This window comes from Lipotes vexillifer, unplaced genomic scaffold (assembly GCF_000442215.2).
Source record: "Lipotes vexillifer unplaced genomic scaffold, Lipotes_vexillifer_v1.1 scaffold1411, whole genome shotgun sequence".
Taxonomy (NCBI): Eukaryota; Metazoa; Chordata; class Mammalia; order Artiodactyla; family Lipotidae; genus Lipotes; species Lipotes vexillifer.
Window position 1 is genome coordinate 832,047 of NW_006798086.1, and position 25,172 is coordinate 857,218.

General features: G+C 35.7%; 1 protein-coding gene across 2 annotated transcripts in view; it reads left to right on the forward strand.

Annotated features, from left to right (window-relative positions):
* Nucleotides 1-25,172, forward strand: part of NRXN1 (neurexin 1) — a 1,152,893-nt gene that overhangs the window by 799,797 nt on the left and 327,924 nt on the right. The gene's annotated exons all lie outside the window — the stretch shown is intronic.

Here is a 25,172-nt window from a genome sequence, read left to right on the forward strand (position 1 = left end):
TTTCCCTAGGATAAATTCCCTAGGGATGAAGGAGAAGTTTCTATACTTCTTTATATGACAGTATTAAACCCATCCATATTGAATGCATTACAAAAAAAAAAAAAACTGAGTTGAAAGTTTCACTGTTTTGTAGGAGCTTTATTCCATGGATCGTTGAATTTTCTTTTCAGGCAATTTTTGGGATACCATCGGTCTGGAACTTTAGTTTTCTCTAAAAACATTTATAAATATAATAAATGCTTTGGTTAGTATATCTCATCAATTGCCATAATTCTTTTTTTCTTGTTTTCTTGAGAAGGCCTGGGACCCTGACTTAATTTCACAAATAGTTGGACAAATTTTTGCTGGTCCTGGTGATGGTATTATTGCAAAGAAAATAGATGTGTGCTCTTACATGAGAGTGATGCATGGATTTGTTCCCGCTTCTTGTCTCCAAAAGACAAAAAGCAAAAGACAAATGCCTAAGAGGATAACTCTGCTGAAATGCAACCTCAGTGTTCATCTAATCATGTACACAGACCATTCAAAAATTTGTTAAGAAAATTGAAATATATCTATTCTCTAGTATTCTGGGTGAGTTTCTCCATTTCACTGTACCACTCAGGGAAATCATCCTTTTGCTGGAGAACGTGACAGTCTCCTTCTCATCGACCTGTTTGCATTGACTTACTGATGGGTTTTTCCTCTCTCTCTTGTTTACCTCTTACTACTAATGGGAATGCCTTATATTTCTTTTTTGTTTCTCCACCTGTCTGACCATAATTTACCTTTTTTTTGTTTTTTTTTTCAAAATGATTGCATTGTTATTTACCTGTTTGGGGATCTGGCTTTGAAAATGCTTTATATATTAGGAGCGAGTGGCTAGTTTCCTTGGATATGAAATGTTAATGAATCTCTAGAGAGATTGCTCTAGTGACTGCTCTACAATGTTATCTGTTCTCTTTGTCTGTGTGTATATACGTGTGCATTCTATCGTGGCTGATTTTCGTTTCTCCCTTCTTGTTTTTTTAATCGCTAGGGATTTTCTCATCCCTTTTTTAAAAAAATGCACGGACACACATACGTATAAACTCAAATCTTGTTGATGACAAACTGGATTAAATATACACCTTCCTCTGCCATACTGTCCTTATGTCACAAATCTGTTATTTGCTACATTTGTCCCACTGCATAAGGTTGTAGTACTCATTTCCCATACCAGCCATTTTAGTGCATTAGAAGAAATACAGCAGATTGAAAGCTTCACTCAACAGACTAGGTTCATTAAAATTAAATCTTAAGGACCCTAATAATATTGAACCTGAGAAAGATGAAAGCAGTAACAGTCCATTGATTTCACACAATGTCACTTGCTAAATGGTCTTCAAACCAAGAGAGCAACCTTTAGACCAATCCAGGTCTTTGCTGGTCCTGAGTCAAATATCTAATCAATAGAGTGATGCAAAGTTAAGTCTGAGGATGTAGTCCTCATCGTAAACAAGCTGTGCTGTTGAACTAGGTAGGAAGACTGGTGGCAGGGACAGCTTGGAGAACTCTGGAAGGATGCATTCTCTGACTTAATTCAGTGTTACTGCTGTGATTTTTCTCTTCATTTCTTTTTCTGCTTTCTTAATAGCCAAATCATTTAAAATTTCCCTCACCTGTTTTTAAGTCTCCTTTGTCTTCATTTCTGTACTTTTCACAATTTCTGCAGTATACAAATATTAATCACAAACTAATTAAACCTGTTGCACATAACCTATGAATGTTACTGATCAGAATTGCCCGTATGTGTTGAAGAATTAACAGTTACCTGTATATAGTGATTTGTTTCATTTGGAGCCCTTGAATAGGTGAATAGTGGAGATTGCCCCAGATTCACTCATTCAGCATTTGTTCAGTGTACACGTGGTGCCACATTACAGTAAGTGTAATATTTTTATCGCTTTAATGTGGGACAGTTGTGTGAAGCTCAGATTTTTCAAATCTGAGAAATAAATTACTAAAGGTATCCCTCTGTGTTCTTCCTGCTTACTGATTTTATGACCTAGGTCAGGTTATTTGTTGTGTTTTTCTTTTCCCTTGGTAAAAGTGAGCATCACCTTGCCTCTTAGCCTCCAACAGGTGCTTGAAAAAATAAGGCAACATGGTAGATGAAATTCAGCATATGTATAGGGTACTGTCATATAACTCAGAAGAAAACATGGTTTTCTACCCTCTGGTGTAAAAGCTTTAATGGCATTTCAAATGGTACTGTTAATCTACCAGGGAATGAACACTGTGATGATTTAACTAGGTATCTGTAAAGGACTTTAAATTCTTTGCCAAAACGCATGAACACAGACAAACAGACAAACAACTGGCTGTGGTCTTGGTGAACATGGGTAGGATTACCTAGTGTAAGAATTAATAAGATTTTGACTAGTGAGTTGATGCCTGGTCTTTCTCAGCTAGAAACGTGGGGGAAAAATGATACCAGTGCAGTTACACTTGTAGAGAATATGCTTTCACTTTTCCTTGTATTTTCACAACTTAAATTGACTGTTGGAATAAGATAATGAATCCCTTTCTGTATCTGAGTCATATTTATGACAGTCGAACCCACCAAGGCTCATAATCATTCCTGGTTGGAATGATTCTGTTCTTGTAAGTAGGAATTATCTTAACACGTATTCACAAAACAAATCACCCAGGGTGGTTTTTGCTTAATAACATTATTCCTGCTTGGAATGATTCTGTTCTTGTAAGTAGGAATTATCTTAACACGTATTCACAAAACAAATCACCCAGGGTGGTTTTTGCTTAATAACATTTAACCCAACCTTTTTAGTAGTAACTGCGGTAATTATAGATTTTAGACTGAGAAGACCTCAGTAATTACGTAACTAGGTTTTAATAAATCTGGGGCTCATTTTAGACTGTCATTTCTGTAGGTTTTATATTTTATTGATTTTGGATGAAATTGCTAGACCAGACATGTGGAGAATGATTTCAGGAAATAAAAACGTTAACTGCTAATAAGGCTTAGCCAATACCCTGTTTATTTATTTATTTTTTTGGCAGTATTTATGTCTTAATTTTCTAAAATCATAGGATTACTACATGAAATAAAATATTCTCTACTATATCATTTCACAGTAATAAAATATAGCAAACATTCTGTACAATTGTTGTTTAAAGTCAAAATAAAAAAGGAGCGGGGACACACAGCTTTTGGGGGCAGGAGCTCTCTGTGTCCCCCTTTGCCTGGCAAAGCAATAAAGCTATTCTTTTCTACTTCAAAAAAATAAATAAATAAATAAATAAGGAGCAAAGCATCCACCCAAAGAAATCATTGCATGTTATCTGCTACAGGGCCTCACTGGTAACGTGCCTTTTTATGTCATGTTTATATTAGGTGGACAATTCAGTGTATGCTGGGTTCAAGTTTAAGGATAGTGCCAGCTTTAGTGGAGTGATATTTTAAACCCAGAGAATAGAGTTGGAAATGATCATAGAGGTTACCTGGAACAACCGCCTTATTTTCAGAAGAGGAAAATGAGAATTATTGAATAGTTTCAATAACTTTGACAAAGTCACAGAGCAACAAGTTAGTCATTTTTCTGATTCAAGGTTGAGTGCTTCCCAATTACATGATGGCTTTTTAGATGTGTTCATTTACAATCTTATTTTCATTCATTTTAATATAGAACAGCTAGAATTTACTAATGAATTCATAGTGCAGACATTCCTCTGGTGAGAGAAATGAAGGATCCAGTTTATATAAAGATATATTTTACATGTATTTATATCGTTAACATCTTTTCAAAATTAATGAAATCTGTTTGAGACTGAACTTGCTGCATCGGTTTTTGTTTGTTTTAAAATTGAACACATGCATCCCTTTTAGACAGCAATGTAAGGAGCGTTACTATTCTGTGAGTTTATGTATGTCTTTCAACTTGAGTCTGTGGGGGTGTCTGGACTTAAGCCTGTTTCCTCCATTTTCAGCGGGCACTTATTGTGTGTCAATGTAACATTCCATTCACATTCCAAGCAAGCTTGCTGCTTTCACAACCATCATAGAGGGGATTTCATTTTTGCCTCTTTCAGTTTAACTCCAGGGAGAATTATCCTCTCTGGGCTTACCTTGGAGGCTTTCCTTGTTACGTAAATTTGTTAAGCAAAGTCTGGGAAAATCATTATATATTTTGAGCTTGAAGTCAAATATTTGACTTCATTTGCAGGGTCAGATTTGGTCTAGAGTAATATATATGTAACTCCCCTGGATATCTGTGGAAAGTCTGTGGAAAGAGCTTCAGAATGGGGGTGGATTCTAGAATATAAATGCTTACAGTTTTGCGAATTAGAAGAAAGAGTTTATAGTTTAATTAGCTGTCTGGTTGTCTCCACCATGGCTTGAAATCAATCTGGGGTCAGTGGGGTGGGGGGGGTGGGGAATTGGGAAGACTCAGTAAAACACCATCAAATCTTTTTTGAGCCTGTTTCTTCTTTTTTTTAATTGGAAAGAAGGAAGGTTGTATAAAATTCATTAACCACATATTCCCACTTGGATCCCCAATTTAACCTGCCTGAATTGAATCTGTACCTTGGAGCAGCCATAGAGGAAAATAGGAAGAGACTGGTCTCCCGAGGATCCTCAGTGTCTAGTTTTTATAAGTCACATTTTTGTCTGGCTGAAATCTGTGCTTCAAATATAAGGGATTAGCTGCTGCAGTTCAGTTCTTTGTGCATCTTAGACTAGCACTGCTCTGATATTGCCTTTCTTTTCAGGAATTTCATTTCCACAAGTTAGGTCTGTGACTGATCTTATTTCAACTGTGCAGAACTGCTTCTTTCCCAGAAAAAGCTTGAACTTCTTTTGCCACTGGTGTTTGCTCTGCATGAAATTGGTTGACTAGGAATTTTTTTTTTTCCCCTGTGTCCCTTGCATTCCTCTCCCCCAAGGAGCATAATTGTATTCCACAGAACATTAGGATCCAATATGAGTTGATTCTTCCTCTTGAACCAAACACTAATGTTTCCTCTGTCTCATTAAAGGGATGCCATGTACACTTGTTCAAGACGTAGACTTGTGAAGGTGTTCTCAGTTACACTGTTAACCTCCATGGAGTTGCATACTTAATATGATAATTTTCTAGGAAAGAGCAAGCAAATGGCTTGTTCTGACAAAATCGGTATATGCTATTAACAATTTTCCAGCAGTTGGAAGTAAGGGGTTTCGAGGAAGATTGCTTTTTTCTGATTTGCCTAAGGACGTCATAAGGACTAAAAGTAACCATGCCCACTATGTTCTAGGAGACAGAGCGTCTACTAGGTCAAAGAGTACCGAATGTCTAACTAGAATTGTTCTTTAGGGAAAGGCTTTTACGTGTTTTGTCCTGAGCGTCAACAGAGTTAATGGTACAGAGCATACTTTCTGATAGTAGTGGATTCCATCAGTGCTTCTCTTCTTCCACTATTTCAAGGTGAAAAAAGATGCAGAAAACTCAGCTTCATCTATAGATGCAGGAATTTGAGCCTAAGTGTAGCCAGTATTGTCACGCTTGACCCTTTTATTGCTCATCTATATGGTATAACTCGTAAACCAACACACCCTAACTTAGTAAAGTGCTCTGCATGCAGGAAACAGTTAATGAAATTTTGATGAGCAGAGGAAGCGAATCAACTAGGCACAAGAAGTTAACCAAGCAATTATATGCAGAGAACCAAGCAGCAATCAAGCAAAAGACATGCTGGGACAATATTGTATAGCTAAACCTTTTCCATAAAAACAATTTCTTAAAATTATTGGAAGAAAGGGAACACTGCAAATGTTTAGATGATAAATATAATCAATTCTGGTGGGTTCCATGGAAAGGTCTTGTTGAGAGCTAAGTATTACTACATCTGGAGATTGTTTTAAAGATGATGAAGAGATACAGGTTAGCTGTGTTTTGCAAAACTTGTTTTAAGAAAAAAACAGTGGTTTTCATTAGAATATCCTTTTTAACTTATATGTTTGATGCATTAGCAGGATACTGAAAATGTCATCCATGTATACTTCAGTGTGCTAAGTGTTACAGGGCTGTAAAGATGATATAATATTCTCCTATGGAAGAAGATGACTAAATTCAAACATATAAAATTTATTATATTTTCCACTTATCCTATTCCTTCTTTGATGCTTCCTGTCTCAGTGAATAAATGGCACAGTACCTATACCCTTTGCAGGTCAGAAACCTAGAAGAGAAGAGAACTTTGATTTCTTCCCCCTCCCCTCTCCACATCCAGTCAATCATCAAAAGTCCTTACAACATTACCTCCTTTATGCTTCTCACATCTGTCTACTTCTTTTCAAGCTCCTTATATTTTATTCTTCTTTTTGTGAGATAACTTTCTGCTGGGCCTCCTTACCTCACCTCCTTCCCATCCATCCCATTTTCCACATAGAAGCCTCAATAATCTTGCTAAGATTCAAACCTGATCATGTCATCTCCCCAGTGAAAATCTTCCAGGTGAATTCCCTTTTGCTCTACTGTAAGCCCCATCCTCTTCGGCATGAGTCTCTTTGGCATGGTGAAGATTATCTTGGGAGAGAGTGATCAGAAGATAGTAAAAAGATGGTAACTGATTCCCTTAGGGTGAGTGACCAGGCTACTTGTGGAAGGGACATTGCTGTTTTGTGCATCTCCCTACACACTTATTCCAGCAGGCTCTCACCTCTTCGTGGGCACAGCTTATTTGATCAGCTTACTGGTCGATACTCTAGGAAGTTAGAGTGGAAATTGTCATTTCTGATTCTGAATCCATTTCAAACATCTCACTCATGGGTGAGACAGTGTGGGTTTTATGATTTCATGTCATTAGTGGGATTGAAAGGGAAATTGGCTATGCTATTTTGGGAATCTACACCTCAAAATGTGTTATATAGTACGTGGAGGATAAATGCTATTTGCCAGATAGATAAGAACATGGTAAATGAACATGGAAATGTGTTGGTTACACATATTAAAATGGCAGGAGAATAGTAAATGATTGAGCCTTTCTTGATATAAAAATTTTCACATTGCTTGAAAAACCAGTAACATCTTGTGGGGAAAAAAGTTTTACTTTTCTATCCTTTAAAATGCCCCTTTATATTTATTTTAGATGTTTATTTTCATAAAAATAAATGAAATCCCAGCTTGAGAAATTTTCTTTCATTTAGAGTCTGCTTATTTTAGTTTTGAGTACAAATTTGAGTAGCACCAAGAGATTTATTTTAGGCCATTCTTGATGGGGGAAGGGTTATTCTTTGGTCTTTCACTTGTTCTGCTTTGTTATTTTAATTAATCTGTCCCCAGTGTGTTATTGGTTATCTAAAAGTTCACCTTCTCTGATCAGTGAACATGGCATTTTATTTTCTTTATATATATATATATATATATATATATATATATACACACACACACACACACACATATATATACATACATATACAGACACATGCCTATATACACACGTGTGTGTATGTTTGTATATATATATATATATATGTATAATATACACAGTCTTTATTTTAAGTTTTAAGTATATGCTCATTAAAGTTGAGAAAAAAGAAGAGTGTGTAAATGTATATGGTTACATGAAATATACAAATGTATACTCCAAAATAGCGTATGATAAACGTATGTCCACAGAAAACTAAGACTTTTTCTTTTATTTCAAAGTTAACATTTGAAGAGAAAATAAATCAGCTGCTAGATTTTTTAATAATCTTTTTTCTCAGTACTCTCAATTTATAGCCTTTTGATGGTATTTTCTAAATTATAGTTCTTTTCAAGACACTGAGAAAAGTTGCTGACATTAGATTTTGATACGTTATGCTTCTCTGTGTTTCCAACTTCCTATTAATAACTCCTTTCTTATACACATAATGCAAACATATTTGATTCTAAAACATCAAATGAAAATAAAGCTATCATCAAAATAGTTTTGGATGTTATGTGTTTGGTTTACCACATCAAATGTAGCTATATATCTGTGAAGTATCTAGTGGTATTCTAGGCTCTGAGGTAAACACAAGGAATCATGAAAACAAGTTCTCACCCTCAAGATAGAATATTAGAAACAAACAATATAAAACTAATACAAAACGAAAGAAGTAGAATTTGCTCTGTATTTATAATTATATATATATATATTTTTTGCTGTGACTCTTAAGAAATGGAGATAGAATGATCATTGCTTTGCTATAGAAATCTCTTATAATTCACTCTAGGTAAATGTTCCTCAGAATGTTGCTGTAAAATATTATTTAGCATTTGAATTAATGTATAAAAATACCTCTAAAGAACATTTCTCCAGATTTCTTTATTACTAAGCTTCCCTGATAATACTTTGCTTTCTGTGGAGAAGCAGAGATTTTTTTCTCTGAGAGCGAGGAAGTGAAATTCAGATGAAGAAACAATTTTCTATTTTTATTTTGACTGGGTTACTATTGCTTTTTCTGAGGTTGGCTAGCTTAGATGGCAGAATAATATGATAAATACGAATAATGAGTCATGGATATTAAAGAAGAATTGCACCAGAGAAGTTAAACTGGCAAGGAAGAATTTATTGAAGACTTTTTTAATAAGGGAGAGAGATTGAAGTCAACTCCAGTGAAACAAAAGGCTGGAGAATTTTTAAGCTCTGGAGTGAGCTAGTGGGAAACTACTGGAGGACATTGGGGGCGGGAGAGGGAGGTTATTCACAGTGATTAGGTCCTGGTGTTTGCTAATTGGTGCTTATCCAAGTTTGGATTCTACCCTCCCACTGAGACTGGGACCGAGGGACACTGTCTTTCCTGATGATTACATTTCAAAGAGATGGCTCCCAGGCTCTTGAGAAAGACATTCCTGAATTATAAAACTATCAAGAATCTGGAAGAAGTTTAACATCTAAAAGGGGCAGAGAAAAAATTCACAATTACAAATTTCCTAAAGTAAATGCTCTATAGTCAAGCAGAAGGGTCAGTGTGGGTCAATTAATTTCAATTTGTTTCAGGGTCACAGACAACGTTCTTTATCATGTTTTGCAAATATGTGCCATTTTAATTTTGTAAGGGAGAAAAGAATTTGGGAATTGGATAGATCCAGGAAAACATATGACACCCCTCCCCACCCCCACAAAGAATCTGCCAGGGTGAGTAACATTGGCTGACTATTAAAAGGGTAGTAGGTATTACTAGCCTTCTATGGAAAGTTTTGATAAGAAAAGATTCGCATTGCTTTGTGTGACCATGGACAAATCACTTTACATCTGTGAACACCATTTTCTTTTAAATTTGTAAAATAGAGATAATTATAGTTTCCCTATCAAATTTACTTGACTCATGGGTATAAAAAAATACTTGGAAATGTTTTGTCATTTTGTCTTAAAGGCTATATAAACACCCTTTGCTCTAAAAATGAGACCTCCATAATACACAGGTATAAACAAAATGTAAGGCTTTTTTTTTTTTTTTTTTTTTCCCTCTCTTTTTTTCCCCCCTCCTCACATAGTAGTTACAATTCACTGGTACAGTTCTCAACCCGCAGCTTCCGTCTCTAGGTCTAAGACAGCTGGCTCAGCTTTTGGTCATCACTCAGCAAAAAGAAAGAGAGACATAAACAGTAAAGTGCATGTGCATTTCAGGGTTGGAACTGGAGAAATCACACATCATTTTTGCCCATGTATCATTGGCCAGAATTTATTCATATGGCCCTATCAAACTGCAAAGGAGAAAGGGAAATGCCCAGTTTATACACAGCTTAGCTGTATGCCCAGCTTCGAGTTCTCTTAGTACTAAAGAAGTCGAAATGAATAGTGGTGAACATGATCAAGACAACAGAAACTTCCTAAAGGAGAAAATTAAGTAGTCCCAAATAACTCAAGACAATGTAATGGGCTATTAGAATAACAGAATTTAGTCAAATTGACAGCTAGTTCCTTCTCAGAGAACAAAACCTTCCCTTTTTCTTTGGGCCTTTTTTTTTTTTAAATGCCTCCTAGGATCTGATATGCATAATTGCATTGATAGCATCTAAACAATAGTTACAAAATTATCTTGCATTAAAAGCCCCTGTAGTCAACCAACTATTATTTTAATGCTAAATATGTTTAATGGGTAACCTTGTTTGGTACATGGGCTGTGAACCTAGTAGCATCATTTGTCTCAGTAGATCATTGAATTTTCAGAAAGCTCTCTCTATTATGTTTAATTCTTGCAAATTGCTTGCCAATTTAATATGAACTGCATCTAAACAGTAAGTAATTGCTTATGATAATGAGTGCAAACTAATTTGCTAGAATATGTTAATATTCACAGAGCACTTTTATACTGCTTGTTCCAAAAATACTGCTCTCTTGGTTAAAATGGAGCTTTTAGATGGCATTATTGTTACACATCTGACTAAAATCATCACTTCAGTAGTATCTACCCAAAAGTCATATGACAGTCACTTCAATATACCAAAGAAGGAACAGAAAGTCATGTCATCCTTTGATTAATGATTTAGAATATTCGAGGAAAAAATAATCACATTGTTAATAATTAATTCTAATTAGTGATTAATAGTAGTAAGCAGACTATACTGAATTAGAAATGGCCTCTTTTTCCCCCAAGAGTCATTAAATTTAATTTGAAGGACTTTAAAGACAGGTGGCATGGCAGTCTTCATTTGAATACAATAATCAATTGAAAATAAATTAAAATTTTAAGGATGAAGCTAGATATGGGTATTTTTGAGTTTGAAGCCTACTTTATCCCTTAATAGTGCCCTACCGTCTTTGTCTTATAGGTCTTTCTCAACCTTTTTCAGGGATGCTGTTTGAAGACTCTAGAGCTCAAAGACTTATATTTCAAACCTGAGGGTGTTTTGAGCTTGGGGACCTGAGCATTCAAGTATCTGAAGTGCAGATTGGAACCACCTTGTAATTTTAGTCTAGGAAGACTAATATGAAAGAAGAAAAATTTGGCACTTCCCTGCCCTGGGGCTGATTTGGCACTTTAATCCACCCTCTAGTGTTTCAATCATTTCAACTACAAAAATTAGTCTCACACATAGTTGTATCATGAGTGGTGAAATAGAAAGATCTCTGTAGAGAACCTTTTTTTTTTTTTTTTTTTTTTTTTTTTTTTCCATCACTTTCAAAATTTATTTACTTTGTTGATTTTTTTTTTTTTTTTTTTTTTTGCTTCTCCATCACTTTCAAAATTTATTTACTTTGTTGAATTCCATTGGCTAAATATCTTCATGAGTTAGAAAACTTCCATCTTTGGATTTTAAATCGTTCAAATACCAAAACTTGCTTATCAAAGTAAGTTGTCTAATTTCCCAATTTTTTGCTTCTTGTCACTTTTATTTTGAAAATAGGTAGATTGTTACCTCTCAGAACTGGCTGATATTTATTCTTCTTGTCATCATCATAAGCTGTTTCAAAGATTCTGAGATGAAGAATGAATAAACAAACCAAATTTTATATGCGTTATTTTAATTTAGGTTGGTGGAACTTAGTTTTTCTGCTAAGCATAGACTAATACTTAAGAAATGAGAAATAGTTTCATTTTTGATAAAGATGGGATGAAAAGATTCATGATAAATAGCAGATAACACCAAGATACTTCTTACTAAATATAATTTATCTCTTATGACAATAATATCACATTTTTATACATTTGTGAAGTTATGTGACTCTTTATTAAAGGAAATTTGCATTTCATAGAATTATGAATATTCCGAACTACTAGAACTGATCTAATCTCTTTTAACACTGACCTTGAACAGTCCTAATTTCCACTATATTATTTGTACTCTGTATTTATCTAGAGATTTAGTTCAGGAGGCAAAGAGATAGGAAATAATAGTGCCTAAAAATGCATCTTTTTTAAAAAAAGGTAATGTCATTAATATAAGTGGATCTACTCCTCTTTCTGGAACCTGTTTTGTGCTTCTGTGACTTTTCTCATGAAAATCCAGCCCACAGAAATACATTTGCTCTTATTTTTCCAGAACCATATTAAATTTTATCTTCTCTGAAAATAATTTGGGGGCATTTCAGGAGACCAAATGAATTCTTCAGTTTGGCTGATATAGAGGGTTGGTTTGTATGGAGGATGTTCAAAGTTAGTTTGGTTTTAGTTTGTAAAATAAATTTAAATTAGGGAGGGGTAGGAAGGTATCGAATCAGTAAGGATGAGTATTTATTACATTTAAGGTTGAAGGTGATGCAATCTGAACAATGACTGTAAGAATGGAAATACAAAAGAAAAATTCAAGAAATCACACCTGATTGAATGGGTAGTTGTAGCTGAATTCTAGAGCTGTAACATATACCTTTATGTCATTTCCAGCGTCTAGCATGGTGCGTTCTACATAGCAAATGCTTAATTAATTTTTGAGTGTATGGATGTTTTTATTCTTGAATTATACTGTTGTATTGCTTTTGCATTCTCTTTCTCCAGAGCATCCTTCTGCTATTGTCTCAGCATTGTGTTTTGTTTGTTTTTGTCAAAAATTCCAACTCCTTATTTTGAGCTAGAGTCTTTCCCTGCCACCTCATTAAACCATCTGGCTAAGCAACTCCTAAAATAATCTCACATAGGTTTTTTTTCATGTTACATACATTAAAAGAGATATGAATTTTTCCTCCATAATGCCCACCATTCCCTGTCTTTTGACTTATCTTTTTCATCACAACTACAGTGTATACTAATTACTACACATACAAATATCACATTGCATCTAGCTGTCATGTCTCCTTAGTCCCCTCCAGTTTGGGACTATTCCTCAGTCTTTTCCTGTTTTTTCTAACCTTGACTTTTTAAAAGAACGCTGCCAATTATTTTGTAGAATTTCCCTCAATTGGAGTTTCTTGGATGTTTTCTTATGATTGAGGCTATGCATTTTTGGCAAAATAATATAGAAACGATGCTGTGCCCTTCTCAGTACATCATTTCCCTACCACCTCATTAAACCATCTGGCTAAGCAACTCCTAAAATAATCTCACATAGGTTTTTTTTCATGTTACATACATTAAAAGAGATATGAATTTTTCCTCCATAATGCCCACCATTCCCTGTCTTTTGACTTATCTTTTTCATCACAACTACAGTGTATACTAATTACTACACATACAAATATCACATTGCATCTAGCTGTCATGTCTCCTTAGTCCCCTCCAGTTTGGGACTATTCCTCAGTCTTTTCCTGTTTTTTCTAACCTTGACTTTTTAAAAGAACGCTGCCAATTATTTTGTAGAATTTCCCTCAATTGGAGTTTCTTGGATGTTTTCTTATGATTGAGGCTATGCATTTTTGGCAAAATAATATAGAAACGATGCTGTGCCCTTCTCAGTACATCATATTTGGAGGACCCGGATTCCATGTCTCCTTACTGGTGGTATTAATTTTGATCAGTTGGTTACGGTGCTATCTCTTGGGTTTTTCTGATGATTAATAAATTCTTAAAGCCTAAGGACTAGCAGGTTATATCCATGTCTTCCCTGTAAAATATGGAGAACTTTGGGCTATGTTATTCGAGAAAATTGTGGGATTTGACACTCAAAAAGAGTCATCAGTACCTGGTTGAAGAGTCTCGTGACTGTTCATCACACTTGTGCCTTACACAGACATATAATGAAATGGGGAATGGTAATTTAGGCAATCTATCCTCTTATCTGAGTTTCTGTATTTGACTAGTAAAATTATTCGGATTACCTAGAAATGGATATAGGCATAGAATTTGTTGTACTCATTTGAGAATCAGGAACCTTAAGTTATTTATCATTGTATCACTAGTCCTGACTTAGTTCAAGCATAAACCAATGCTCTTATTAATGATTAATAAATGAATAAAAGCACCTAAGTCTGATGAGGATAGTAAGAATTAAAGCAAGACCCCTTTCTTCAGGAAACATACTTCTAAAGATGGAAATTTCAATAAAAGACAACTCTGACAGTTTATATAATATTTTGCAAGTTAAAAACAAGTTCTGTAGATGATAAAGAGAGGGAATTCACCTTGGTTGGAATGATAGTGGGAAGCAGGACAGAAAAGAAAACCAGGTGCAGCAGAGAAGCATAAATTGGCAAAAGTAAAGTCACTTCGGGAGAAGAATGTGTATTCCACCACATATGCAGGCCTAGGTGATAGAGTTAGAGCTTAGTTTGAAATGACTTCTGAATCAGAAACTTGTATTCTATCCAGTTTGGGTCCAAAATTTACTAGTAAATAGTTCTAATTGGGGCCTAGTCAGTTGGAGAATGACTTAAATATAGCAGATAGACAGGGAGATGGTAAATGAGAGGAACTAAGATTAGAAAACAAAGGCAAAACTTCTAGTTTTAGCCTAAAATTAATTTGAATTTTATTGTTTATCTGGTGGCCTCAGAATAGTTCAAAATAACCACATGCAGTTTTGTTTTTTAAACAAATTTATTTAATTAATTAATTTTTGGCTGCACTGGGTCTTCATTGCTATGTGCGGGCTTTCTCTACTTGCCGCAAGCGGGGGCTACTCTTCATTGCGGTGGGCGGGCTTCTCATCGCGGAGGCTTCTCTTGTTGCGGAGCACGGGCTCTAGGTGTGCCAGCTTCAGTAGTTGTGGCACGCAGGCTCAGTAGTTGTGGCTCGCGGGCTCTAGAGCACAGGCTCAGTCGTTGTGGCGCACGTTAGTTGCTCCGCAGCATGTGGGATCTTCCCGGACCAGGGATCGAACCTGTGTCCCCTGCATTGGCAGGCAGATTCTTAACCACTGTGCCACCAGGGAAGCCCCCACATGCAGTTTTGTGTTCAGGATTGAATTCCACTATGAAAGGCAGGAAATGGTGTCACTGCCAAAAAGTTATAAGGCCTTTGTGATGTGGAATAAGAGTGATTATGGTATTAATAATAAAAATTTGGCTTCTGCATCTCTGTTCAGCAATTTGGAAGCCTCCGAACAAGCTGAAGGCTGAGATGGCTTCTGAGGCAGGGTGCTTGCAGAAAAGCTTTGCAAAAGCCCCGCCCCTCTGAAAGATTCAGGCTAGACTCTGAAAATGTCACGATATGAACGAATCATTACCACTAAGTGCCATTTCAGAAACTTTGAGTCTCCCGAAACCAGACCATCATTAGAAAAACCACTAGAGATGATTGAAATGAGACCTTGATTTGTGAATTTTAGCTTATTTTTCTAAACAAGAAGCAGTCATTTGATCTTAGCTCTTCATCGTACAGTGGAAAAGCACTAGGAATAGAGTTGGGTGCAGCCGCCAACCATCTGTGTGACATTGAGGAACCACTTGATTCTTCTGGGCCTCCATTTTGTCATTTTTAAAAGGAAAGTTTCCCTTAGTCTTCTCCAAGAGCATTTCAGCATTAAGTCTATGTTTTATGTCCGTTGTTTTTAACTTAAGAACTTTTTTTTTTTTTTCTTTTGCGGTATGCAGGCCTCTCACTGTTGTGGCCTCTCCCGTTACGGAGCACAGGCTCCGGACGCGCATGCTCTGCGGCCGTGGCTCACGGGCCCAGCCGCTCCGCGGCACGTGGGATCTTCCCGGACCGGGGCACGAACCCGTGTCCCCTGCATCGGCAGGCGGACTCTCAACCACTGCGCCACCAGGGAAGCCCCATTATGAGTTTTAAATGGAGCTGTGTGTGTGCAGTGACTCTGTACAGTGGCACTCTCAGGAAATTCCAATGCATGGAAACAGGGGGCTCACAGTTTTGTCAGTTTGCATTCAATTTAGTAAATATTCAACAAACTGTTTTTTTAAAAAATTCAATAAATTTCCTTAATTCCTGAGTCTAGGGTTCTGATGGACCATGTAACATGCCATATATGAAAAACCTTCCAATGTTCCTTCTATCTTGAATGTCATCGTGAGCTACTTACTTTCTTAAGGCTTTCATTCTTTGGGAGTTACCTAAACTCTTCTTGACTTTCTTTTCTTTGGTCTGATCCAGTCTGTGGGGCCAGTATGGAATCCATTTCAGTGACAGGCCATGTTTCTTGCCCTGTATCTTTTATTTCTCAAAGATGTATGAGTAAAACCTCTCTTTCTCCAAGATGTATGGGTAAAAACCTTGTCTTATTTTCTAGTCTCTTTAGCTAGGTGTAATGCTTTTGTCATTTCCACCAAGTTTGCATCTTCCATCAGGAGTCGCAAGTTGTGATATACAGTTTTTATTTTCCTTTCTTTCCTAGCATTTTTTCACCCTTAGATCTGTAGCATCGAGGGCTGTCTCTTATTCTCAATATAAGTAATTGGGGTTACTACTTTTAGATTTCGAGTTGATTACATATTATAGGTAGGAACTCCTATTACTCTGATTCCATTTATCTCTCCTAATATAATGCCACCTTTCCTGAATTTTTATTGCTCTTATATGAAATTTTAGGAATAAAGAATCTATAGCACTCACGAAATAATTCTTTGTGATCTTACAAAGAGTTTACAGCAACGTAGATAGACAGTGAACTCTTAATGCTTTCGAATACAAGTAAGATTGTTCAGATTTATTAGTTGATTTGTTTTACTAGTTTTAGACCTAAAACTCTTTTTTTTCATACAGGGTGGCCTTCTTAGTTTTTGCTTTTTGTGAACTTTACTAAGAAGAATGCTTCCATGTAGGTAGAAATTATTCAGGAAATTGAAATTTAGCAACAGCCTCTTGACAAGGTTGTAGGAGAAATAAAAGTTCCCCTACTTTATAAATATTTTACTTTAAATTTCCATCTGACTGCTGGCACAGTTTCAGTGGAAAAAAGTGTTATATCCCTGTTACATTTAATAGAATCATAATGGCCTAAATATTTCATGTTGGCTACATGATGACACTGGAAGAATTATAGGCTTTCAGGAAAGGACCTTTTATTCATATACACATGTTATGAGTTAGAAGCTAATCTATTTGGAAGCGAATTATATTATTTTCATGTACCAAGGATTCAGAGCAACCAATAATCAAGCAGACCTGTACATGCTGATTGTTTTTTGTTTTCAAAAAGCTTCAACCCATTTGAGGGAATAGATTAGCTTTTGCAGAAACAAGTGTGGCTTAAGTAGACACCTTTAGGGAAAAGATGGTAGGCAAGAAAAAGAATGAGGGGAGCGAGCCCTTTATGTAAATAGATATTAAGTAAAAATCTAAAAATACGTTTATTATAACATCACAGGCAGTTCAAACATTAGAAGAGCCCATGTATAATATTTACAGCCATTTACTGCAGTGTAAAGAATGTTGACACTGCTAAATTTGCATCTGATAAAGCCAGCTTTGTTAATGAGTTTGGAGGAAGTAATATAGACTTGATGCACAACTTAAATGTAAAGATTGCTGAAAACCGCTTTAAGTTTGAGTCATCCATACATTTAGTGATATGTTGGATGTCAAGATTAATGTGCAATAAATCCATTAGTAGTCATGGCACTGATGTGTTAGTGCTTGCCATATAGAAACATGCATAAATAATAAAGCTGCCACATTCCTCCACATTCCTTTCCATGCTGATAAAATGCTTGGAACTGTGATTAAGATGTACTGTTGCTGCACATTGAATTCACTTATATAATAAAGTAAAACATGTTTCCATAAAAATAAAATTTGAAGAATGAAGCTAGATGACAGATCATCTTGTGTAGACTTCCGCCTTTATTCAACAAAGTGAATTTTTTGTATCATGTTATAAATGTTACCATACTAGATGTTTTATGGCAACAAACTGACATTCTTTTTCTCATGAAAGCTCCCACGTGATGCAATTTAATATCCTTCCCGGGCTTCCCTGGTGGCGCAGTTGTTAAGAATCCGCCTGCCAATGCAGGGGACAAGGGTTCAAGCCCTGGTCCGGGAAGTTCCCACACGCCGCGGAGCAACGAAGCCTGTGCACCACAACTACTGAGCCTGCGCTCTAGAACCCACGAGCCGCAACTACGGACACCCGCGTGCCTAGAGTCCGTACTCCACAGCAAGAGAAGCCACCGCAATGAGAAGCCCACGCACCGCAAAAAAGAGTAGCCACCACTCTCCGCAACTGGAGAAAGCACGCACTCAGCAAGGAAGAGCCAACACAGCCAAAAATAAATAAATTAATTAATTAAAAAAAATATCCTTCCCAATGTCAACTATTAGTGAATGTAAATAATAATAGAATGGGTTTCTGTGACAAAAGTGCTAATCCAAGGAATGAAATACTGAAAACATTAATAAAAATCGGGATGTAGGAAAGCCATTTCTTAAAAAGGCATTTGGTTTGAACACAGCTTTGAAATGAATCAAACTTTTCTAAAGGCTCTTATATTAAAATAAAACAACAATGTTGCAACACACACATACACACATCATCCATTCTCTTTAAAATGTATTAGGTTGGCTCAAAAGTTCATTTTTCCATAGTATAGCTCCAAATTTATCTGTGTTTACTTAGATATAACATACATGCAAAAAGTATATAAATTATAAGTATACAGCTAGATAAATTTTCACAGCATGAACACAGCCATATAACTCCCACCCAGATTAAAAAAAAAGAGTATGTTACCAGTATCCAGAAGCCCCCCACTATGTTCCCTCCCAGGCATTATTCCTTCCTCTTGGAAAATAACATCGGGGTGGGAGGGAGGAATGGGGAGTGACTGCCTAACAGGTACTGCTTGAAGTTCTGGAACTAGAGAGAGGTAATGGTTACCCAAATTTGTGAATGTATTGCATGCCACTGAATTGCACACTTTAAAATGGTTAAAATGATAAATTTTATGTTATGGGTATTTTCCCACAATTAAAAAAAATAATGACCAAAAAAAATAAACACTATTCTGACTTCTAACAGCACAGATCAACTTTGCCTGCTGAATTTTATATAAATGGAATCATAATCTTTGTTTTTAAATTTATTTTATTGAAGTGTAGTTGATTTACAATATTGTGTTAATTTCTTCTGTACAGCCAAGTGATTTAGTTATATATACATATGCATTATTTTCCATATTCTTTTCCATTATGGTTTATCACACAATATTGAATATAGTTACTGTGCTATACAGTAGGACCCTGTTGCTAATTGTAACGACACATTTGAAGAAAGAATAACAAATTATAGTTTCCCCTTAAAAAAATTTTTTTAATTTATTTTTTAACATCTTTATTGGAGTATAATTGCTTTACATTCTTGTTAGTTTCTGCTGTATAACAAAGTGAATCAGCTATGCGTATACATATATCCCCATAACCCCTCCCTCTTGTGTCTCCCTCCCACCCTCCTTATCCCACCCCTCTAGGTCATCACAAAGCACCGAGCTTCCTGTGCTATGCAGCAGCTTCCCACTAGCTATCTGTTTACATTTGGTAGTATATATATGTCTATGCCACTCTCTCACTTCTTCCCACCTTACCCTTCCCCCTCCCCATGTCCTCAAGTCCATTCTCCACGTCTGTGTCTTTATTCCTGTCCTGCCCCTATGTTCTTCAGAACCATTTAAATTTTTTTTAGATTCCATATATATGTGTTAGCATACAGTATTTTTCTCTTTCTGACTTACTTCACTCTGTATGACAGACTCTAGGTCCATCCACCTCACTACAAATAACTCAGTTTCATTCCTTTCTATGGCTGAGTAATATTCCATTGTATATATGTGCCACGTCTTTATCCATTCATCTGTCAATGGACACTTAGGTTGCTTCCATGTCCTGGCTATTGTAAATAGTGCTGCAGTGAACATTGTGGTACATGTCTCTTTTTAAATTATGATTTTCTCAGGGTACATGCCCAGTAGTGGGATTGCTGGGTCATATGGTAGTTCTATTTTTAGTTTTTTAAGCAACCTCCAAACTGTTCTCCATAGTGGCTGTATCAGTTTACATTCCCACCAACAGTGCAACAGGGTTCCCTTTTCTCCACACCCTCCCCAGCATTTACTGTTTGTAGATTTTTTGATGATGGCCATTCTGACCCGTGTGAGGTGATACCTCATTGTAGTTTTGATTTGCATTTCTCTAATGATTAATGATGTTGAGCATCCTTTCATGTGTTTGTTGGCAATCTGTATATCTTCTTTGGAGAAATGTCTCTTTACGTCTTCTGCCCATTTTTGGATTGGGTTGTTTGTTTTTTGGTTATTGAGCTGCATGAGCTGCTTGTAAATTTTGGAGATTAATCCTTTGTCAGTTGCTTCATTTGAAAATACTTTCTCCCGTTCTGAGGGTTGTCTTTTGGTCTTGTTTATGGTTTCCTTTGCTGTGCAAAAGCTTTGAAGTTCATTAGGTCCCATTTTTTAATTTTTTGTTTTTATTTCCATTTCTCTAGGAGGTGGGTCAAAAAGGATTTTGCTGTGATTTATGTCATAGAGTGTCCTGCCTATGTTTTCCTCTAAGAGTTTGATACTTTCTGGCCTTACATTTAGGTCTTTAATCCATTTTGAGTTTATTTTTGTGTATGATGTTAGGGAGTGTTCTAATTTCATTCTTTTACATGTAGCTGTCCAGTTTTCCCAGCACCACTTACTGAAGAGGCTGTCTTTTCTCCATTGTATATTTTTGGCTCCTTTATCAAAGATAAGATGATCCTATGTGTGTGGGTTCATCTCTGGGCTTTCTATCCTGTTCCATAGATCTATATTTCTGTTTGTGTGCCAGTACCATATTGTCTTGATTACTGTAGCTTTGTAGTATAGTCTGAAGTCAGGGAGCCTGATTCCTCCAGTTCTGTTTTTCTTTCTCAAGATAGCTTTGGGTATTTGGGGTCTTTTGTGTTTCCATACAGATTGTGAAATTTTTTGTTCTAGTTCTGTGAAAAGTACCATTGGTAGTTTGATAGGGATTGCATTGAACCTGTAGATGGCTTTGGGTAGTATAGTCATTTTCACAATGTTGTTTCTTCCAATCCAGGAGCATGGTATATCTCTCCATCTGTTTGTATCATCTTTAATTTCTTTCATCAGTGTCTTATAGTTTTCTGCATACAGGTCTTTTGTCTCCTTAGGTAGGTTTACTCCTAGATAGTTTATTCTTTTTGTTGCAGCAGTAAATGGGAGTGTTTCCTTAATTTCTCTTTCAGAGTTTTCATCATTAATGTATAGGAATGCCAGAGATTTCTGTGCATTAATTTTGTGTCCTGCTACTTTACCAGATTCATTGATTAGCTCTAGTAGTTTTCTGGTAGCATCTTTAGGATTCTCTATGTGTAGTATCATGTCATCTGCAAACAGTGACAGCTCTACTTCTTCTTTTCCGATTTGGATTCCTTTTATTTATTTTTCTTCTCTGATTGCTGTGGCTAAAACTTCCAAAACTATGTTGAATAGTAGTGATGAGAGTGGGCAACCTTGTCTTGTCCCTGATCTTAGTGGAAGTGGTTTCAGTTTTTCACCATTGAGAATGATGTTTGCTGTTGGTTTGTCATATATGGCCTTTATTATGTTGAGGACAGTTCCCTCCATGCCTACTTTCTGGAGAGTTTTTATCATAAATGGGTGTTGAATTTTGTTGAAAGATTTTTCTGCATCAATTGAGATGATCATATGGTTTTTGTCCTTCACTTTGTTAAAATGGTGTATCATATTGATTGATTTGCGTATATTGAAGAATCCTTGCATTTCTGGGATAAACCCCACTTGATCATGGTGTATGATCCTTTTAATGTGCTGTTGGATTCTGTTTACTAGTATTTTGTTGAGGATTTTTGCATCTATGTTCATCAGTGATAGTGGCCTGTAGTTTTCTTTCTTTGTGACATCTTTCTCTGGTTTTGGTATCAGGGTGATGGTGGCCTCGTAGAATGAGTTTGGGAGTGTTCCTCCCTCTGCTATATTTTAGAAGAGTTTGAGAAGAATAGGTGTTAGCTCTTCTCTAAATGTTTGATAGAATTTTCCTTTGAAGCCATCTGGTCTTGGGCTTTTGTTTGTTGTAAGATTTTTAATCACAGTTTCAATTTCAGTTCTTGTGATTGGTCTGTTTATATTTTTTGTTTCTTCCTGGTTCAGTCTCAAAAGGTTGTGGAAATCAGAATCTTTTTTTTTTCAACATTATGTTAGTGAGAATCAAGGGCATTGTTGAATGTAGTTGTAGGTCATTCATCTTCATTGCTATAGAGTATTCCATTGTATAAATATACCATTGTTTATCCATTCTACCACTGATAGATATTTGGGTTGTTTTCTATTTTGGACTATTAAAAATAATACCGCTATGAAAAAAAAATGAAAAATAAAATGTATTGGGCACTTACCATATGCCAGGAATTAGACTGAGGTGTTACTGTGTATATTTCATTTAATCCTGACAGAGCTCTATGAGATAGACAGTGTTAATATCCCCAAGGATATGAAACCCAAGGGTTAGAATAAATAGCACAATAGTCAATGTCATGTAACTAGAAAATGATACAGTTGGAATTTGAACCCTGGTCTGTCTGAGTCCAGAGCTTACATTCTTAATTACTTAGCTATTCTCCTGCAGTAAGTACATCATGTTCTTTGTTCAGAATGATGCATGTTAAATGAAGTAACCTTAGTCATCTGATCTACTACATTTTATTGTGGGAGTATTCTCATATTGTTAAGGTCACCAAAATAGAGTGTATTGTAATTTTCTATCTCGATGGAAGGAGGGCTTTAAGAACATAGATTTTTAGAGTTTGATGCAAAATGATTTTTTTTTTAAAGCCAAGATGCTTACAGAGGTAGGTTAAGAGAGCTGTGTTGGGAGCTGGACATCTAATTCTCTCACTTATTACAGAATTGTGCTGATGTGTACAATACAATGCTCTATTGTGCATACAACGAAGAAAGAAGAGAGATTGATTTTCAGATATATCTGAAGAAAAAGGACACTAGGAATAATTGCCTTGTTTGGCACATGGTGTTACGCTTGTTTTTGCTTGGTTTTGGCAAGACCTGAAGAATAAAGTCGTTGTAAGGCAGACAGAGTAGGTACTGGCATGCTAGTTGCCAAGTCTTAACACTTATTGGAAAGGTTGAAATAGAGATGAAATCAAATCTCGAGTAACAGTATTTGTATTGTGACATTTATCTTACTGAAAATAGATAAACCTCTAAATTATTATCCTCAGCAACAGGAAACTTGCATAGTTCCACAAGTTTGGGAAGTGTACCCTAAACTAAATGTTAATCAACATATATTAAATGTTCTGTCATTTCACATTTACATGCTATTTTTTAATTTTTTTAAAAGCATTGTGAGGTGAAAGGACAGTATATGATCATGAGGTGCAAATGTCACTTTATGGTTATGAGACATTCGAATATGATAACAGTTGGCCTTGATAAATTCAGACTGACATACCCAATTAACTTTTTCTTGACTGTCTTGTTATGATAACAGAAACATTTATGTAATAAAAAAAAATACAGGAGTTGAATCTGGATACTAGATTTCCTATCAGCTCTTCCAAGTTTGCAACTTTAGTTAACACGTTAATCCTTCTGACTAAAATTTCCTGAAATGTGATGTGGGAGTAATGCTTGCCCTACTTTCCATACAGAAGTAGAGAGGAAATGAAAAAATTATTGTGAAAGTGATTTTTAATGTTAAAAATTATGTAATATATGATATTGTTGCCTTACAACACTACCTTACTCTGGTGATTCTGGAAAACATCTGAGTTCTTAGATTTGTTTTATATTGTTAAGTAGCATCTCTACTTGAATATTTTGCTTCACATGAAATATATAGTCATTAGAGGACAAAGTTACTTAAAAGGCGAAAAATAAAATCAATCAAGTACTAACACTCAGAGGTCACCACCACATCCTCCTTTTAAGGAAATCTTTACTTTTATATGTTCTTGTCCTATTGTTTATCAATGTAGGCTTTTCTGAAACATTTTATACTTAATTATTTGCAAAAATTACCAAGAGGAAGATTTACCAAATAGTGCTTGCTTGTTAATATTGTGGTGAACAAGCTTCTGATACTGTAGAACATAAATGGTTGTAGAAGGCTCTGGCGTTTCTGATACACAAATATGTATACTCTGAATTTTCTTTGCTTGCACACTGATTAGTACCTTTCAAATATAACATACCTATTCTCTCATGAGAGAGAGAAACTGCTTTCATGCATTAGTATTCAAGAAAATGACTAACCTCTCTACCACTGCATTTTTAACAAGATTCTGTTTTATCACTTTTATATCAATATTATCTTGACATGTTTCTTGGGTCAGGTCTGCATACCAAGGCCTATTTTACCAGTCAGGCACATTAAGCATATTGCAGAGTTCTTTGGAGTTTCTCAAGGGCCTGTGGAAATGTCTCAGAGAGAATAAAAAGAATGATTGGCCCCAAAATATAAAAAGAGAGAAAAAATTATCTCATCAGCTATTTAACTAAATGTACATGAATGTGACATTGCCAACATCATTTAATTGGTAAATTTGGTTCATAGAAATTTAATGTGTAGATATCTTGAAAACATACTGCTGTACACTCAACTTTTACTTATAACCCTTACTCTTGGTAGAAGCTATATTTCCGTACACACGAGATGCTTTGTGGCCTAAATTTTAGTATTTAGTTTTATTGCTTTTCCTTACCATGTTGGCACATAGTAGGTACACAATAAATATGTATTGGCATCCTTTGTTATTGGAACGCTACGCTCCTATAAATTGTACCTTAAGGTTTATTCCTGAGATAACTAAATAAGTATTTCTCTGGTCCCCTTTAGCATGGAGGAAGATTCATTCTCCTTTATATATATCTTTGCACGTGTCTTCCAAATATTCTTACTCAAAGAATCTTGTTGCATTAAATGAGGTAGATGCCAGTGGTGCAATGAATAGGACTTTAACACATTGGATGCTTAGGAAATTTATTTGAAACAAAACTCTTTTTAGAGCAAGATAGGTAATTTACTGACATCACCATCATAAAGTAAAATTTGAACATTTACCAAATGAGGCTATGACATTATTCTTATTGCTGTAAAACTAGCATTTGCTTTGAGAAAAAAATGGGTCTTTTTATGGAGCTGGATAGTTTGACAACTAGTAGATGTTGCTTGTTAAATAAGACCTGACTTCTATAGATGGGATCTATTATCTGTATTTTCTTGACATGACTGTTGGGTCTTATGGCTGTTCATCCATTAGTTATGATCTGTCATATGTGAATAGGCCCTGTCCCCATAAAAGTTGATTCATAGGATACTTCTTGCAATTTCCTTCCCTGTGCTGTATGACCCTGTCACATCTACATGCAGC